Source organism: Anopheles marshallii, chromosome 2, assembly GCF_943734725.1.
Source record: "Anopheles marshallii chromosome 2, idAnoMarsDA_429_01, whole genome shotgun sequence".
NCBI classification, from domain to species: domain Eukaryota; kingdom Metazoa; phylum Arthropoda; class Insecta; order Diptera; family Culicidae; genus Anopheles; species Anopheles marshallii.
The window spans coordinates 60,345,727-60,366,351 of record NC_071326.1 but is presented as its reverse complement, the minus strand read 5'-3'; the positions used below and the strand labels follow the sequence as shown (position 1 = coordinate 60,366,351).

The following is a 20,625-nucleotide window of genomic DNA, read 5'->3' as shown; positions in this document are numbered from 1 at the left end:
AAATTCTGCTACAACCAGATCAGTCAACCAGGACCTTTTGGGGAGAATTATCAGCCTCTTTGTATCGTCACCTACGTAATGACAGGCATCTATTCTTCCACGTACACGTAAAATATCGTTTTCGTCGATGTAAGCGCTGCGTCTAAAAAGAGGATCGTGTTTATTAATACTCTTTTTATTTTGGTTCGTACCTGACTTTTCTTCCAGAAGCCGCTGGTATTCTTCTGGGAATTCCGTTTTTTGTACTTCTGTAAATATGGACCGCTCAGCTTGTTGTAATTCCTTCATTGTGAGATGCCCGTACTGCCTTTCTGTTGTAGGTGAGCGGGCATTGTTGATGAATCTCCATAAGTAAGCGATGGCGCGATGTAGACGTTTCCAGTGGGAGAATCGCTCGAACGCGATTATCTGCGTTAGTTCGACATGATGTGATACTATTGGTCGTATTTCCTCGTCTGTCCTCAACGGCTCGAAACGCTCCAGCTTCCACTCGTTCTCCGGCTGTTGCAAGAAGGCTGGCCCTTTAAACCAGCTTCCACTAATGATGTGTCGGTTAAGGTTGGACCATTTTGTCCCCTCATCGGCAACGTTGTTTTTTGTCGGTACCCAGTGCCATTCATTTATGGTCGAGCTCTCTAGAATTTCACCTACTCGATGTGATACGTAGATGCTGTATCTTCGATGATCAGCGTTAAGCCAACACAACACGTCTTTGGAGTCCGTCCACAAGAAGCGACGATCGATTTTCATTCGGTGAGCTGTTTCGATGGCCGTCATCAGCCTGACCCCAAGTACGGCTGCCTGCAGCTCTAACCGTGGAATCGATGTGTATTTCAACGGAGCCACTCTAGTTTTAGCGCCGATCAATACAACTTCACGTTTTCTTTCTGACTGGAAACGAAAGTATCCAACTTCTGAAAATCCATCTTTCCCGGCGTCTACGAAGATATGAAGTTGAATCTTGCAATCATCGATTCCAATTGCAGTGCGGTAACAGCGCGAAATCTTGACCGATTGTAGCTGAGGTATGCATGCTAACCATTCCTTCCATTTGTTTTGTAAACTGGCGGGAATTGGATCGTCCCACCCGACACCGGATCGCCAAATTTCCTGCAGCAGAACCTTAAGGAAGAACAAAAATCCTGCAATCAGACCTAAGGGATCATATATTGTCATAAGTGTGCTTAACACTTGTCGTTTCGTCGGCGTTGTTATCCCTTGTAGGATCTGCAGATCTTTTACTGGCACTCTGAACTGGAATGTATCTTCGTGCGAGTTCCACCACATTCCTAGAACCTTTTGTGCACTCGTAGCTGGATCGAGGTTCATATTCTTTTCCGAATTGTCACTACCTCCCACTGCACTTAATACTTCGGTATGAGTTGCCATCCAATGGTGCAGTTTAAAACCGCCTTGAGAGTGAATATATTTAACCTCTTGTGCAAGCTTTACTGCTTCCGGAACACTCTCTACGCTCGTAAGCATATCGTCGACGTAATGATGATACTTTATGCATTCGACGGCTGATGGGAAACGATCTTTGAAACGATCAGCATTCATATTCTTGACGAATTGTGCACAGCTTGGTGAACAGGCTGACCCGAAGGTCATTCTTAACATAACATATTCATCCGGATCGAATTGTAGGGGGTCAATTTTCCATAGAAATCTTTGACTATTCTGATCCTCCTCGTTGATAACGATCTGGTGATACATTTCTTGAATATCAGCCGCTATCGCTACGCGAAATTCTCGAAATCTGCTGAGAACGGTTGGGAGAGGAGATAGCAGGTCAGGTCCGGCCAGCAACATGGAATTAAGAGACGTTCCGTTTACCGCCGCTGCTGCATCCCACACTACTCGCACTTTATTTGGCTTATTTGGATTGAATACCGGGAAGATCGGTAGGTACCATTTTCTAAGATGTTTTTCGATACACTCCTTTTCAGATAGTTTTCTGACATAGCCTTTTTGGATGTGTTCATTTAATACCTGTTCCATCATTTTTCTGAGATTGTCGTCTTTTACCATCCGTCGTTCTAAACACTCCAAACGTCGTAAAGCCATCGATCTGTTATTGGGCAATTTCACGTCGTCATAGCGCCACAGTAAGCCGGTGACATAGCGCTCTCCCTGCAATTCGGTGTTAGTCCGAAGCAGCATGCTTGCTCGTTCATCGTCATTAGAAAGTCTTTTTTCCTTGCTCAAGCCTCGCGGTTCTTCTAATGCAAAGCTACCTTTTAGTGCTTGATCAACTTTGCTTTCTATGTCCTGGCACTCACAAAGGTGAGCTCTATGAAACGCTACAACGCTGGTATTGCACATTGAAGATGAATCGCAACCTGAGACTACCCATCCCAACCGAGTCTTAGTAGCAACTGGTTCATTTACCTGGCCTTCTATCGTCTTCAACGGTACGGTGAGATGATAATTGTTCATGCCGATTAGAATGCGTGGAGGAGTAGCTGCGTACTGGGCTAACGGGATGGAAGCTAGGTGATGATACTTCCTTCTCAGGAGTTCCATTGTTACACGTTGAACAGGTAGTCCAAGACGTTTAACCGTTCGAACATTCGAAGCTTCGTAACTCGGTCCGCCAATGGACGTTCCTACTATGCTAACGCTCACCTGTTTCGAGTCTCGTTCTGTGCGATGCTGCCCTCCGGTCCATTTCAAACACAGGGGTCGATTTGGACCTTCCAAACCCAATTCATCCACCAAAGATTGCTCAACAAGTGACACTGATGCACCCTCATCGAGAAATGCAACGGTTTTGACCGTCTTTCCTCCAGCACGGAGCTCAACCGGGATGTATCTCAGCACAATGTTTTCTTCCGTGGCTGTAGAGTGAGAGAAATTAGCTTCCTGCTTTCCCTTACCTGCTTTATTGTGAAGTGAAGGGTGATGCTTTGTCGTGCATCCTTCTTTGCCGCATGCACTGGTGTCCTTGCAGGGGGCACGGTGTTTTTTCAGGCAGCGTTTGCACAAGTAGCGACTTTTAACGATGTCCCAGCGATCAGCCACACTCAACTGCCAATATGCGTCGCACTCGTGTAGGTGAGCGCATCCTTCGTCACATGCGCACTTTGCTTCCGTGTTGTTCTGCGAGTGATCATTGTTAGTATGTGTATGAACATATTTACTGCTCCGCTGTTCGGGCTGCGCTGCAGGGTTCGTTACCGATTGGGCTGCGCGCTTTATGGTTTTCATCCACTTTCCAAACTCGACTAAGTTGACCTTCGACAGGTTAATGCTGTGTAAACCCCACATCAGCTTGATCATTGGAGGAAGACAGCAGACCAACTCATCTAAAAGGGGGCCATCATATCGATCCTCGACTCCGTTGTTCCTTACTGTAGCACACATCTCGTCCACTGCTACGGCGAACTGGATTAATGACTCTAGCTTTTCAGCTTTCGGTGGCACTTGACGACGTATTTGGCTTAAAAGCGTTTTCACTATGATCTCCGGACGGCCAAACGAATTTTTCAACTCTTCCATTACTTCCTTCAGGTTTCCTGAATTTCTAACCCGGCATTGAACCACCGCTTCTCCCTTAAGTGCTTGTTGCAGCCTCACAATATTTTCTCCATCGGTATATCCGCACAGCTCTGTCGTTTCGTAAAATTGATTTGCTAATACGGACCACTCCTCGGGTTTACCGGAAAACGCTGGTAACTTGGAACTATTGGAACGTCTCGCTAATACCTGACTTTCGTCCAGAGCGAAGGATGTGGCATTTGACCTGTTTTCGCGTCTTGTTTCGCGTTTCGCGGGCCGCGTCTATTTCTTCCATCATACGATGGAAGCTTCTACTTATCTCATCCCATATGAGATTTGCATTATGGCCGGGCGATGTAGTCGGTGTATCAGAGGGACGATTCGGGAGGTTGGAAATTACTTCCGTCGATCTAGCTCTCGCGAATGGTTCCTGATTCACCTGGTTCGTATCCGCCATTTCCCTAACGTCTGGCTCGGTTACAAAGGGTGTCGCTCGATGAAGCGTAGACGACGCGGGGGGCGGCGTTCCGGGCGCGCACAGGAGGCATGTCCAATCCCTACTGTACACAGTTTCATCTTCATTCACACAATTCAGATGAAACATCCGTTCGCATCGATCGCATTCCACTGCATTATCCGTATCTGCACCATTGCACACACCACACACTTTGCCTTCCATTGTCCAGTCGTAAGGGAGTTCTTGTTGCACTTCACACTGATGCTGCGGTTTCGCTAAACGTTGCGGTTTCGCTTTCGTACCAGTAGTGAAACTAGAAATGAATTTTTTAAACTGTTGCGTCCAGCAACGATGCCCTTTTTCGTCTTCGATTAATAATCACAAGATAAACCAACAGTTTTTTTAATAACTGAATGTATTCTTTGAATTAAAAAATTCACTGTTCTGTCTATGCGAAAAAGAGCTGGCGCCTATTTGCACGCACTTTTATAGGTAGTTTCTCCTCACGATAGCGGTCATTGCTCCTTCCTAGATTCATCCGAACCGAATGACGATCGATCGATTCGGATAAATGTCCCTAAACTGACCGACCTTATCGTTTCGCCCTTTTTCGCCCCGCTGTCTGCTGTCATCGTTGTAACAACGTGTTGACCGCTGTTTATAAACAACAAGGGGGGAAAAGCTATTTCCATGCAACGATGATCCCGGATCGCTAGGGATCACAATCCCCATACAAGGCATCACCTTTTCAATGCAACGATGATCCCGGATCGCTACGGATCAAAAGCGCTATTCAACAGTGATCCCGGATCATTTGATCCCATAATATAGGATTGGATCAGATTTTTCAAGCCTGGATCGGCCCTCTAACTTCTCATCACTAGTTGAAGGACTCATCTTGTTTGTAAACTTTATTATGCGTCAGGTTCTGCTCAGGCCAATCGGATGTGCTCAAATAGGTAGCACTCTCAAGCAGTGACTGAAGGTTTGGGTCTGTTAAAGGATAACATTTTACAGAGCAAAAAGATTCCTCCAAACAGCGTTCAAAAGCGATGAACATAACTTTTTACTCCCTAACCTCAGACGGATGACCTATCCAACACGTAGAGACAGTTGATCTCCAAGGCAAAAGACTATCCATAGACTGATACTGACTTTTTAATCGGAATTGCATTGCGAGCAAGACGGCGCAAATTGTTTCATAGACTTGTAGCGCTACATGAAAAGCTACAGGTTTTTGTAAACATTACGCTTTCCTACAGTACGGTGAGGTCGTCCTTTTTAAATCAGTCAATTTTTCATCGGTAGGACGTTACTGATGGATTGATAGGATCACTATTTAGCTGAATCTTATTCTATGCACAACAGATCCATCAAGCTATCTATGCAAAATATAAAAACATGTTTAAAACTACTACATCCTTCTGTGTCAATGAAAGCTACACCAACATGCTCCTGTCTAAGCCCCTCACCCACAATTACCTCCTGTTATGATTTCACGAAAGGAAAGAAAACGAACATGATATGTCACCAAACACCTAAAGGCTTCATGACAACAACAAAAAACATTGGTTCTAGTAAGACCGAACATACACGCTTTTTCCTCAGCTATGCTATCTGATCGGAATCCGAACAAACTATCAGTAATAGTTTACTCTCGATGTACGATTTGTTAACATCTGCGAAAACTAACTCCATAATCCGTCTAGACCTTCTTTGTGCGGTACTGTACCTTATGCGCATAAGTACCGTTATCTTCGTGCGCACGCAAATACATCTTCACACGTTTGTTTCAAGCTCAACCAATAACGAGTAACACGGTACGCAAATTGCTACCAGCCAGATCGGTCATCGAATATCATTCGGAGTAAAATGGAAAGAAACCATGTTAAACCTGCAGTAGTCTCTTTTTCCTGAATGATGTTTCGACATCAATCATCAAATATCATCAATAATTTACTTAATTGCATCGTAAAGCAACTGCAGTACCTATCTGTATGATGACATCCAAAACCTGTTTCTAGTACTGTCTACTGTATTAACCTTTTATGAGAGGGAATACGAATGTTCGATTGCCATTGCTTCAACCGTTGGACAATAACAAATCAAAGGGATTGTTCTCAAACAATGACCCAAACCTTACTGAGCATATCCTTTTAAAATCATTGCATCATTGAAATATTTGCATCTTCAATGCGCATCAAACTTATTTTTTGCTTAGCGCGTTAGAGCCTACTGCACATCATGATACATTTGATCAAACGACCGAAATGTATTTTCACCAAAGTTGCATACACATACAACACTCGACGCACTGACTTCATAAAACAAAACTCGACGTGGTTGTGTACCCTTCTCGACCCTTCTTGTGACTAGGATTCCGTGGCAACATCGATTCGACGGCGACTTGAGGTAAATTGTAAACATAAGTTCTCTACTCGTTCTCCCAACAGCTGATCACGAAGGAATAAAACATCTGCCACACTCCTCTACACTCCACACGCACTTCCACCTGTGTCGAAACGTGCAAGAAAAAACAGTACTAACGAGCGCTAGCACAGATAGGCGAAATGCACTAGATAGAACAGAGCGAAGATAGAGAGCATTAACCAGGAGAGAAATAAATATTTGAAATTTCCAACTGGAAAATACTTGCAACTTTTTATTGCACTACAAAAATCGCAACGAAAAGCTTCCAAAATTTTTTACCACTCCCCTGACAAATTTCAGGTCAGGTCCAATCTGCGTCATTTGGAGTATAAATAGGACGTATTTAGGACGTCCATACAAAATGCAAGCCCAGTTAAGCCTAGGAAAGAAGGATTAGATTAGATAACCACTCAATGAAAGTATTCAACTATCCAAAAACCAAGCTCGACAAATGTCAAAATAAATAATTTTGCTAACTGGTCTGAGCAAGGTTAGGCCATGTTTCCCGTGCGCGAAAATTGTAATCAAATTTTTTTAACAAAAACAACTGAAAAAGGATTATTTTAATAATTAGACTTGTATATTATTGTATTATTGCATTGTAATTAAAATTAAATTACTGAACTTCAATCGATTTTTCTCAAATTGTAGTTTACAAAAATGATCTCTTGTGTCATTCTTTATGTCAAAATGCTCTGCCCTTTACGAATCTGTACAGAATGGTACAGCCCGGTACCTGGAATATTTGACAGATTTGGCCGTATTACACGATGGCTTTTTGGCTGGTTATTTTCTGTCAAATTGCGTTTGACAGATTTTAGCCAACCCGAAAAAAGACATTCCACATGACCAATTCTTTTTTGCCATCGGATGTTTTTTTTCTGTCAAAATTAAAATTTTGTGTAAACATCCACTGTTTGGTGTGGAATCATCGTCGTCCTCAGCCCGATTATTTCAACAGTGATGTTTCGTTCAGTGAGATGTGAATAAACCATGCTTTTAGTTTTTGAAATCAGTTAATGACAAAAAAAACTTTTTGGCCCTGCTCAATGTATTACACGGTCCAGGTGGAACTTTGCGTCAAAGTGCGGATTTTGACAAAAAAATAACCAGCCAAAAAACCCTCGTGTGATACGGGTTATACAGGCTTAAAGCTTAAGCTTTCTAACTTAGAGTATGATCTACCCCATTGGGGGTTACGGATCTCGGAAGCTTATCTAGTAATAAAGCCAAGGGTCTTAGTAGATTCGTTAACAAGAAAATCATGAAACCAGGAAAAAATAACTATTTAAAAAGACACTTTTTTTCATTTCTGCAAAATACGCGCCGATAAACAGGCAAAACGCGCGAAATTCGCGCGAAACGCAAAATCCGCGCCAGCGGTAACAGCCCTGTAATCATCATCAAAAACGGTTTTACTTAAGCTTTTTCACTACTTAATTAATTCTTGTGGTAAATGATACGGTTTTGCTTGGTAGCAGCTTTGCATTCACGAATAACTTTAACAAAACAAGTCCTCCACATCTGATATTCTCTTTTATACTTTATTAGTTGTTATCATTCTTTCCTATTAAAGCGCGAGCTCTTGAGGTAGATGTAGATGTACAATAAGAAGAACATAAAAATGAAAAATTTTAATCGGAAAGAGAAACACTGTTGCGCCTTAAGCTGCGGGGCCACGAGCGTTGAGACTGCGTCTCAAACCTCCTCAGTCACTCATTTACCTCAAAAAGTCACTCAAAACCAAAGTCTCCGTTGCCTCTTGAGGTTTTCCTCAATTTCAGTTCAGTGACGACCTTACTGGATTTGACGTTGACAACATACAGTGTGTGACGAGTAAAATGTTTTTCATGTATTTTTATTTCTTGTTTCTACTGTATTTTTGTTTCAATTTTATGGAAAATATGGTCAAAAAAATTGTGGTTTGTTGATTAAAAACTAAATCATCATTTTCTTAATTACAGGAGATTAATCGATCAATCATATTGCAGTTGAGAAGTATAAATTCAATTATAAAACATGTTGACAACTTTTGTCACACAGTGTTCCAAAAGGTACGTTGCGGACACATAAAAACATCATACCGTACGCCAAAACATTGTGCTTGTACAATCATAATTACGCATAAAACACTTTCAGAATGTAGGTACATTCATAATAGTACGCAAAAAGTGTACTTGTATAAAAAATAAACCATTATTCTTTCGCCATACCATCGGCAGATACAACAGGTTTTGTTTACATTTTGAGCTGCTGACTGGCTGAATCTGTCAAAAAAGTCTCAAAAATTTTTGAGACTTTTGTAGATGAGCCAGGTTTCCCTCAAAACTCAAGTCACTCAATGTTTAGAGTTTTGAGGGAATCCTCATCGCTCGTGGCCCCGTGGCTTTACGATAGGCAACTCGCGCTACAGTGTCGGAGGAACCGGTACGACACGAGTATTGGTGAACGCGGGTCCAAGAAAGGCGTAAGTGTAGCGGGATAAAAATATAAGTTTAATAGTAATAAAGCTCGAATGTGAGAAAGTCACAAGAGAACCTAAGTCGAGTTATTTCAGTAGGGATTATAACGGATCCGGACCGTTATTTTAAAGGGCATTTACATGGCCCTTCGTGCGAAAGCGTACATTTGGTCCTTCGAACCAGATGTTAACCGGATTCGTTTGTAGAGAAATAATTATTGAAAGTTCCATAATCATCAATATTATTGATGATAGTATCAGGATCGTTGGTAAAGCAAACGACACGTTAATCGTGTATAGATTGTGTGCGTGCATGAGTTTGATGTACGTACGTGTGTTGGAACATTGATCGTCAGCGAGTGATAACGATTACCGTTAGCGCACGCAAGATCGTGTGTACAGTGCGTGACGCGTAAAGGCAGCGCAGAAAGGATAGCGTGAGTTGTGAAATAACGCTAGTGAATTGCGAACTTTAGTGGCCACGAGGTACCGCCATCGCTAAAGATTGAGAGACACCACGCGGTATCGCCATTCCTAACTCTTCAGTGACGCCACAAGGGACCTCCATCGTGAAGTTAAGTGACGCCACAAAGCACCGCCATTGCAAAGTTAAGTGAAACCACGAGGCATCGTCATTGTATTCAGTGATTGATACCGAAATGGCAACCACAGACAAGAAAATCGCCGCATGCGTGCGGAAGAGGCAATCCATATTAAATATATTGTCTAACGTCGAAGCTTTTCGCGATTCTTTCAATGCGTCCGATGACACATCAGAAATTCCGATACGAATTCAGTTACTCGATCAGTGCGAAAATAGAGGATTTAGATGAGACGAAAACGAAGAATGAGGAGCACATGAACTCAAAGGATTCCTGCTCCATCAAATGTCCAACGATTCTCCCATGATGAACAGTTCAGCGTTGGCTACGACCATCTGTAGTGGTGGTTTTGGTGGCGGTGTGCATCAGGAAACCGCTGACAACTATGCCATCACCTGGAGTACCCTGCTGAAGCGGTACGACAATAGCAAGCAATTGGTTCTTGATTACTATATGGCGCTACACCATCTGTCATCGATGCAGTCAGGACGAGTACAGCTTTCCGAGAAGCAGTAGTAGGACGAGTAGAAGCTTTCCCATTTAGTCGATGAGTTTGTTCGGTTCGTCAAGGTGGGATTGGGTGATTGGGTGAGCCAACAGAGAAGTGGAATACGCCGTTGATAAATCTCTTTTTATTGAAGGTTGACGAAGCTACACGGAGAAGTTCTCATCACAAGGTGAGAAGTATACGTACGAACGACTAATGTTGTTTGCAGAGGAGCGGATACAGATTCTAAAATTGTCCAGCCTGTTTCCAGCCAAGGTGGCCGGTGATAAATCCAGGGTGACCGGAATTGGACGTCATAGAGGAATCAATCCAGTGACAAAAACTCAAGCAACAGTCGTAAGCAAGCCCACTTGCAACACAGGTACGTCAGCCATTTCTTGTTTGATTTGTGGAGCCCATCACACGTGTCGCACATGTCCTGTGCTAGAGAATATGTTGGTGCAAGAACGTAGAGCCCAGGCGATGAAGCATAGGTTGTGCTTTAACTGTTTGACTCCTGGGCACGGAGCATTTACATGCCACTCGAAAGTGTCGTGTAGAGTATGTAAGAGATGGCATCTTTCATATATCATAAAAAAAAAATATATCATAAAAATAAAACATATATCATAACTACATTTCCAGGTGGTACAGAAGAGAGCTCCGCTGCAGGAACCAGCACCAACCGCAGGAAGGCTATATCGACATTATTGACGAATATCGAGGCCGAAGACAATCCAACACGGATCCTGGAAAAAGATGATTCTGCTGCGATGATCATTCCGGTGGGCATCATCATCATCATGATCGCAAGCATGGACTGCGTTCGTCGTGACTGGAGACTCCGTATGTTCTAGTTGCGTTTGAAAAGCGTCGCTAGACCTTTTTGGAATATTGTGCGGTAATGTATTGTAAAGTGAAAACATTCCAGTGAAATAAAATAATGTTTACAAAAAAAATATTTTTATTAATATTTAATACCCTTGAGAAATAAAAATCATTATGAACCTTGGGAGAAGCATCAGAGCTGTCAATCTGAATTGTACTGATAGATCTTCTTCTCCGTACGCCTAATCGTGCACCTTGTAATTTTTGTAATCGGTGTACTTTTAGCGATTTTGTGCTGCCAGGGTAACAACAATGACATGGTTGGAGTTCAAGTAACAAAAATGGTGTTTTTGTCGACAGCGATTATCAATGTGGTAGACCGAAGAGAAGAATTGATTATTGCACGTGCGTTGATTGATAGCGGATCTCAAGCGAATTTTATGTCAGAGAGATTAGCGCAATATTTGGGATTACGACGCAGCGCTGCTAATGTACCGATTCATAACATTGGAGAATCTGCCACAAGAGTACGTCATCGCATGAAGGCAACAGTTCAGTTCAAAACAAAACAAAAGTGCAATGAAGTGGGAAGGTTGATTTGCTGATAGGAACAGAGGTATTTCTGGACTTGTTTCTAGAAGGCTCATACGCAGTTTAGCCACATACGAGTTTAAGGGAAGTATGTTGTTCGTTTTCCTTTTAAGAAATTGCCTGGTGATGTGCTTGGGAATTCTCTGGATACAGCGAAGCGAATGTAGCATAACTGCTAAACAGCTTACATTTGGATACAAAAAAGATTTTGACCTCTTCACATCAAACGATATATCATAGTACATTTTAAACCAACATAACAACAACCCGTTCTGTAACAGTGACCCACATATAGCATACCCCTGAAAGAAATAACAAAATCAGCAATTGCACGGAACTAGTGACCAACGCAAACGAAAATATAAACAATATGAGGCACTGAAGAATACTCAGGTGATGTGTTAAACAAAGTAACCATTCTTACAAATCTTCGTGAAATCAACGCCACCGTTCAGCAGTTATTGCACTATAAATAATAAGCAATTATATTGAGGTCATTTTCTTAAACATAATTTAACAAATAGAGTAAAAACCACAATGTAAAACTGAGAATAAATAAAGATGCCTCAGCTCAAAACCAGCAGAACCGTTTGGGCCGTCTTAGCTAGATATTACTCAATCAAACCTTACGTCTTCTCATTACAAGAGCTTTGAGTGTCCCGCTACCCAAGGTAAGGCCTCAATGTCTCCAACAGTCGAGTAGAATAATCCTCGTAGAGTTCTGACGAAGCACCCTAACGATCGAAGTTTTTTCGTCCGATCGTAAAATGTCAGCGTAACTGGCATACACACCGGAAAGTGTGACGCGAGTGTACATCGTTACCCGTTGGTAAGAAATGTGCAGGTAAGCACGTTTACACACTATCTTTTCTCCTACAATAGCCTTGGAGTTGATAGTCACCATGAATCATAACTCATGTACCCACACATGCATGAGTTGATGACCGATACAAATTGTCACAACTCATGAGTATCGATGTATGTATTCCACAGAGTGCTATGCTGTGTCCTGTTAAAGCTGCTGCCCAATGCAACCAACTCACCGACGCATGGATATTTTACAGGGTTTTTTGGCATGCAGAACGTTCATACCGTATTGCTTTTTATGGCCAGGTGAAAGGACAATATTAATAACTATGGGCGCAATTTGTATCATAAATGATTTCAAGCAATTCTTTTTCATGATTCGAATTAACTCACTCACTAACAAGATTCAATTCATTCATTCATTCTGACTCATTATGCACATCTCTAGTCGATACAACCGAACACACGAACGATATCCGCTGCAAGCAGATTAAAAATCTTTTCTCCGAAATCAATTCTGATCCCAGAAACTGGTTCCGGAACTGCTCTCCGGAATCGATTGCAGAAAATTTCGGGGCTAGCCGGAATCGTTTCCGGCCAAAACTTCATTTTTCCCATCACTACTATGCTCCACAACGTTTTAGAAAAAGGAGGGAACGGATGTAGCGTTACATGAAACGAGTGTGTGTCGTGAAGCGCCCATCTCAGAAGGATCAACGGAACTAGCGAAGACGTACTTCGTTTCGTCCTAACAGACGTCTGAAAATTGTTCCTTAATAAACTGAACAATAATAATCTGAAGCGAGTAGGAGTTTAAGTAAGATTAAATATATTATTTCCGCAGCAATCCGGCTAATTGTATCTGCATACGAGTTTTTCCGCCGAATTGTTTTCTGATGCCCCAGTTGAAAGCCCCACATCGCGAATGACCTTCGGCGCCACATGTTCGCCTAGCAGCGTTCAATACATAAAAAAAACCCTAATTCAGATCGCTTTATGTCTATGTTCCCGCGAGCTGTATTAAGGAGCAGCATTAGGTCAACGGTCGTTTAGCCAGTACCGAACGTGAAAAAGATGCCATAAAACTAGCCAACGAGGTACGCGATATCCACGCAAAAGGCGGTTCTCAACTCCGCAACTATCTGTCAAACTCGATTCGCATTGGAAATGGTTTCTCATGGTACGCAGAAGAGAAGCGTGAGTGCATCTCGGATACAGTCTGCACACAAAAGATCATTGGAATGTGGTGGAACAGACAGTTATATGCATTTAGCTTCAAGCCGATACCCAAACAGGATCACGGTATTTTAGAAGGGCATCGTACTCCAAGCAAGCGGCGAATACTGCGTGTTCTCATAAGCATCTATGCCCCTTTGTATTGCTCGCCGGATTTCCTTTGTTCCTGAAGGTGACTCTACAAGAAGTTTGGCGCAACAACACCGGTAGGGACGAGGAAGTTCCTTATGATTTTTTCTTAAAATGGAAACAATAGCTAGACGATTTAACTAATGTATAAAATCTCACCATTCCACGCTGCTACCGACAACATATTGAACTCAAGGGGATCGAAACTCAGCTACAAGTGTTCGTTGACGTCGACCGAAATGGATATGCAACTGTGGCCTATCTTCGTTTCCAATGCAACAACACGTGTAACGAGCCGTTAGTTCGTAGGACCAGAGTTCCTAAAAATGTCGCCTGTAGATTGGCCTCCCGTATCATTTTTTTTGCACAGGAAATGGAAGAGGTAAGCCTCAGCAACATTAACGGAGGCGCGCTCATGGCGAACGAATTTCAACAAGCTGAGCGATCGATTTTATCGAAAAGTTCAGATTTAAGCCTACCCCCAAGAATATTGTAGCCTTGGTGAGCAGTTGAGCAAAACAAACCGAAGTGTCCAAATCGTATTAAGCGAAGAAGCCTGCTGTATAAGCGTAGCCCCGTTATGGACCACGATGTTTTAATTTTAAATGTTTTTTTTTTTAGATGTTTTTAAAATTTTTAAGCATTTTAAAAGTTACAGGTAGTATCGACGCCTGTGTCTCGACTGATCCAACTACCAAAAGGCCAATTATTCTCCCAAAATTCCGCACAACGACAGATCTAATAGTAGCCTACTATCATAATCGATTCTGATAAGCGAATCACGATACCGTCATCAATAAAGAGCGAATGAAATTCGATATTCCAGCAATACGCAGCGTTTGCCGACGTGTACGAAAAGAATGCACCTTCTGTCGAATCAAAAACCATGCCTCGTTCTCCAGTTATGAGCCCGCTTCTCCCAGATTCACGATTCACGATTCATCAAGCCATTTTCATTCACCGGCATAGATTACTTCGAGCCAATGTCCGTCTCAATGGATCGCAGAATATCCGAGAAGCGATGCGGCATGCTGTTCACCTGTATGACAATTTGCGCGCTTCATTTCCAAGTGGTGGCTTCCCTATCGACAGATGCATGTTCGTAGGTGCCAACAGAGAATTGATCGAAGCCGCCAAGAACATCGATGCGCAGAAACTCATGACTCAAGGTCATTTAAACGTTACTGTAACATAGGTACATCATTAGCGATATGTTATTCGATAAACAGATTGAATATAGGTCGTTAGTTCAAACTTCGATTTAAATTCATGAAGCAAGGTCGTTTGTGCGCAACATAAGTTACAAATTACACAATAACAAAGAACTGCTTTACTGATTGCAATAAAAATGGAAAATAGAATTAACCGTGATGTGGGGAGTGGGACTCGAGCAATAAATATACCTGCAAAGGAACAATCCGTAATAATCACTAAGCAATAGCGTGGCGGTTGTTTGTTTATTTCAATCAACACTACAATGAGTAATATAACATTAAGCTAAAAGATGTTCTCCAATCAATCCATCATATATTCCACTCACCTCTGTCTGGATTATACCGTATCTGCCAGAATAATGTAATCATGGAAGCAAACATCGAATTACCTTCACTTGATTTCCACGCTACTTTTAATTCTTCACATAATGTTTGCACTGTGTATGGCGTCTCTGGTAATCTGACAATCTTCGTACAGGGAGAAAATGTCCTATGAATAAATTGTACATAATGTATTGTGAAGACGGTGTAAAGCAGTAATAAATTTATTATATTCTACTGTTGCTTTAAAACAATTACCTTCTTTCATCACAAAACGTAGGCATTTGAAAAAAAAACCCTTTGCAAAGGTACGTTTTGTATCGCAGCCTAGCACCAAATCGGTCACAAATCATGTCACGACATGATGAATTGATTAGCCGTAGCATCACATCTCGTGTGCACATCAGCTCATAACTCCACAGAATACTTGCAAAATGTCTGCACTATCAAACAGACTTTATTTAGTAATAAAGGTCAGGCCGTTATTTTGAGTAAAAACAACCGATACTTTTAATCGAAAAGATCAATTCGCCTCACAACACCACGCAACAAATAACAGAACATCCCATCACGCGCGCCATTTTGTATTGAACAATTATGTTTTCTTGTTTCAGTCGTATAGGCACATGTCATCGTGCATCAGACGATTGGCTGTTGAAGAGTTGCCAAACATCCCTAAATTGAAAATATCGATCCAGAAGAATGACGTTTGGAACAAAATTGAAATAAAATTCGATAACGAAAAATTATTACCTTTCCCCATGTAAACATTTCAGGCAAATTATTGGCTTCCTAAATTGAAATGTTGAGTAATTTGTTGCCTGTTTTCAATTGACTCGACCGACCCACTCAGACTGCGGTCTGTTAACCCTGTCACTGGCAACCAGAAACACATCATATTCCAGGGAACCGGCTACCTGGGTAGCCAGAAACTTTGGGAGCATATAACTTTGAACTTTTGAATACTTTATCCAATATCGATGCTATCCTCGGATTAAAATTAATTTAACTCTTCTAGTTTCTATTGATATTTATATGTCGACTCAACTCAAAGCCGTTTTCATGTTATATCTCTTAAAGTTGACATGATTTTTTCAATGAAATTGCAGAACGACAAAAACAATTATTTAAGTACTTTACAAAATTTACACAACAACATGCTTTCGATAGTTATCATAGGTGCATAACACGAGTCTGAAATAAATATTTTATTAAGAATTTAACTATCAGTCAGTAAACAGATATATGAGTTTTAATTTCAAAAAACCCCTACAAAAGTCGCGTCGACGTAATTAACAGCATTTCCAATATAAAATAATATACAAAACTTGCAATGAATATTGATACTCTTACATTAAAAATTTATTTCACATTATCGTAATTACACGTTATGGTTCAATGTGGGAACATGTGCTGCATACGACTGAGTTTGAAGAATTGAGTTTTTTATTCCTAATCAAGGCTATTGAAGGAGACAAGGTGGTGGAATGTAGAGTATTTTGACAAGTAAGAAGACGAAAAACTAGAAGGTGCATTTGACAGGGGAGGGTGCGCTTGACAGCCTGCAAAATCCCTCAGAAAAGATACACCGGCCATTTGAATTGCAACGGTGTTTCTCTGTTCGATTAAAATTAATCATTTCTATGTTTTTCTTATTGTAAATTTACACAAAATTTTGCGCTTGAATTGGAATTAATGATAGTAACTAATGAAGTATAAAAGAGAATGTCCGTTGGGGACGGTTTATCTTGTTAACGCTACCCAAATAGCCAAAATTTTCGAAATCGTACTGTGACGCTGTTTACAGGTTGCTTAGCTAAAAATCAAACCTTTTGTGACCCTTGCAGCCATTTAAACCGCACGCGGTACTCAATGGGATTACAGGGCTTGTTATTGGTTGCTTAGTGGTTCGCGATGGAACTATGCGGTTTGTCAAAAAGCACGCACTTGATGGAACTTGCAACTGTCTAGGGCTTGTTTGGAGTCGGTTAGTGGTTCGCAATGGAACTTTATGGCAAGTTAAAAGAAATACGGCTCCCGGTGGAACACGGCTGAATTGTCATATGTCAGATGGAAAACAGCTCTATCTGTTTCGGAAAATTGTACACATCAATAAAATGTATTCGCAGCACATTAAAAAGTCGGGCAAAATCTATCGCAAGCGCGATAAGATTAAACGGGAGTTATTCCAAAATTCAGTTGAAGGCGAGTTATTCGATATCCCAGGTTCGTTAACAATTCGTTAATCAACATACAGATTAAATAAAAGATTGAAAATTGTGTTGTTATGATTACCGGTTACATTTCTCATTAGGCCCATCAACCAGTGTTCTTGATACGAATTATCAATCTTCGGAAAGTTCTGATTCAGAAGATGGACATGAAGGAGCCAAAACAGAAAGAAATGATTTTGAAAAAATGAATATGGAGGATTGCTTAAAATTTTGGGCTTTATCGACCAATCAATCTCATCAATCAATTAACATGCTATTGAAAATAGTTAACACGAAACATCCAAGTGATCTTCCTAATGACGCCAGAACGTTGCTTCGTACTAAAAGAACCCCTGCTTGCATTAAAGATATCGATAGTGGACAATTTTGGTACAACGGTATCGAGAACTGCATATCAACCTATTTCTCGTTAGTTGTTTTTTACTAGATTTGCTTGTTTTTATTCATTCTGCTTCTTTTTCAGAAAAAAAGACCACCGTATTAAGAGTTATCCTTGAATATTTTCGTTGATGGATTACCTTTACATAGAAGCTCTACTACACAGTTTTGGCCTATTCTTATAAATTTTCACGAGATGCCAAACATTCCTCCCATGATAGTTGGTGTTTTTTGTGGTGCATCAAAACCCGGCAACGCAGAGGAATATTTAAGAGATTTGGTAAACGAATTGAAAATTATATTGGTTTCTGGAATATTTGTAATAGACTGCAACATTTCTATTAAACTTCGAGCAATAATAGCCGATTCACCTGCTAGAACCTTAATAAAAGGTAAGCGAACTAAAATTCGATTTAAAATACATAAACATGTTTTTATTTTAGGAGTTGCAAATTATAATGCAGCACATGGCTGTTTGAAATGTACGTGTTTGGGTGAATATCATCATGAGTCCCATTCAGTTATATTTAAAGGCGTGAATCATGCAAAGCGTACAGATTCCGATTTTCGCAAAAAAACGTATGGGAAACACCAAAAATTGGCAAGTCCACTGTTAGAAATACCGTTTCTCGATATCATTAGAGACATCACTGTTGCAGATCGCCTGCATTTAATTGATTTAGGAGTAATGCGAAGATTGCTGATAGGTTGGAGAGACGGCACATTAGGATTGTATTCCAAGCTAACTGCTTCAGAAATTATGCAAATATCTGAAAAATTACGACACATACAACTCGCATCGGAGATTCATAGGCCCTTCCGAAGCCTTAACATGCTTAAATATTGGAAAGGTTCAGAATTTAGCTCATTTCTGCATTATGCTGGAATCGTGGTGCTCAAAGATATTTTATCCCAGGACACATATACACATTTTTTATTACTTTTTTGTTCAATAACTCTGTTATCATCAAAAATTTATCAAAAATCTTGGCACGTAGCAAATGCAATGTTAAATGAATTCGTATCCCAATACAGCAACATATATGGGGAGCAATTTCTGCATAGTAATGTGCATAATTTATTACATGTTTACGACGAAGTAAATTTTTTTGGTCCCTTAAATACACTTTCAACATACCCCTTTGAAAATAAGTTACAGCATTTGAAAAAATTACTCCGAAGCAGGCGACAGGATTTACAACAGCTCATAAATAGATTGTCTGAGCTTGAAGATTTTCATCACTACGAAGAGCAAGTGCTAGATGCTAATAGCATGAATTTTAAAATGCAAGACAATCGCCGTGATGGTTGGATTTTAACTAAATATAACAAAATTGTAAGGTTTTCTAAAATGTATTCCAAATCGCCTCATACACATAAATTTTATGGTAGAAAAATTCATGTGCAGTGGAACTTTTTTGATTATCCAATTAAATCATCTTCCTTGAATATTTATGTAGCAAACACCTCTGCAATCCTAAGCACAGAAGAGGTAATACATTTCACAGATATTAAATGTAAGATGATAGCCATAGAAACTAAAAAATCTGGAGAGTTTGTTTTTATTCCTGTAATACATACGTTAAGATAATCATATGACATTGTGATTTTCATGTAACATGTTTCATGTAGTATAAAGTTGAATTCTAAAAATGTGCATTAATTAAATTTATGCTGTGTGCTTTTACGTAAACCTTTAGTTGCAGCTCGTTTTGCCGCATTTTTCAATTTTTTCATAAAGAACCGCGCTATATCTTTTTTTGTTATTGAAACATCGCTCGTGCTACCATGAACTCTCACTACTTCGAGAATATTTCTATACGTCATCATTGACAGCTTTTCTCCACCCTTACTAATACCTGTCCAACTGCATTTTGGTAAAAATTGTTTAGAAAAAGCAAGTCTAAAATTTCTATCATACGGTTCTCGGGAGTGTTTTCAAAAATATTGTCTTCCAACCAAGCAGAAATTTCATTAAAATACTTAACATCATTTAAATTGCTTTCAAACATACCTAATTCTTGTTCATTGGTAATCATTTCGAACCCTATGTTGTTTTTCACACGGCGCAAAGTTGTTGGAACTATTGTTTTGTCCGTTAGTATGTCTAGTTTGGCTGAAATAGTACATACTGCGTTTTCTAGCCTATCCAAACGATTGTTGGTTTCGAGATTTGCATTAACACTTTCGTTAGTTAGAAATTCTATTTTCTTCATGATAGTGGAGAAGGCATTTTCAAATCCGTCGTTTCGAACGTTGTGAAAAACTTGCGATTGAAGATCATATTCTTTTGCTGGTGCTTGAGTTTCTTCTTCCATATAGTCGCTCTCTAAGTATTCAATTGAATCATTGAAATTACATTCTTCAATTTTATCATCTGGTGCAAGCATTGCTTGAAAATTCGTATTAAATTTTGCACGAGAATTTTTCTTGCGATTTTTGTTCTGCGAGTTCAAATTCACTTCACTTGAATCTGTTGTTGTAACCATACACATATTCTGAATTATGCTGTCCGTTTCGGCGTATGTAGAAATATATTCGCGCTTCACTTTACACATAATTCTTTCCCAAGAATTGGTAGGAACACTTCCTTCGTTTTCCAGAAGCTCGTTTAGGCGATCCTTCTGTCGACAATTTGGCCACATAACATACGTCTTTCCTTTACTAGTTCCCTGGATCCATGTCCCAGGAACTGCCAACAGCTCCTTATGGCCTCGACCATCCATTGTCTCCACAATAGTGAAAGGCATCTAAAATGTTAAAAACGCATTAAATACTCCACAACCCAAAAAAAACTGTTGTGCCATGTCCTATTCTCACCTTATATTTTCTGCGACTATTCGGTCCAACCGGTGCGCTTGTAATGAGTGATATGGCCTGTCGTTAACCGGTACATTCGTGTCAATTCGCTTCGTTGAATCGTTTCTTTCTCAGAATTTTCCCCAATCC

At 40.5% G+C, this 20,625-nt stretch overlaps 1 pseudogene; it reads right to left on the bottom strand.

The window, feature by feature from the left end:
- Window positions 1-19,335: 19,335 nt before the first annotated feature.
- On the bottom strand, window positions 19,336-19,994 carry LOC128718280 (uncharacterized; annotated as a pseudogene).
- Window positions 19,995-20,625: the final 631 nt, after the last annotated feature.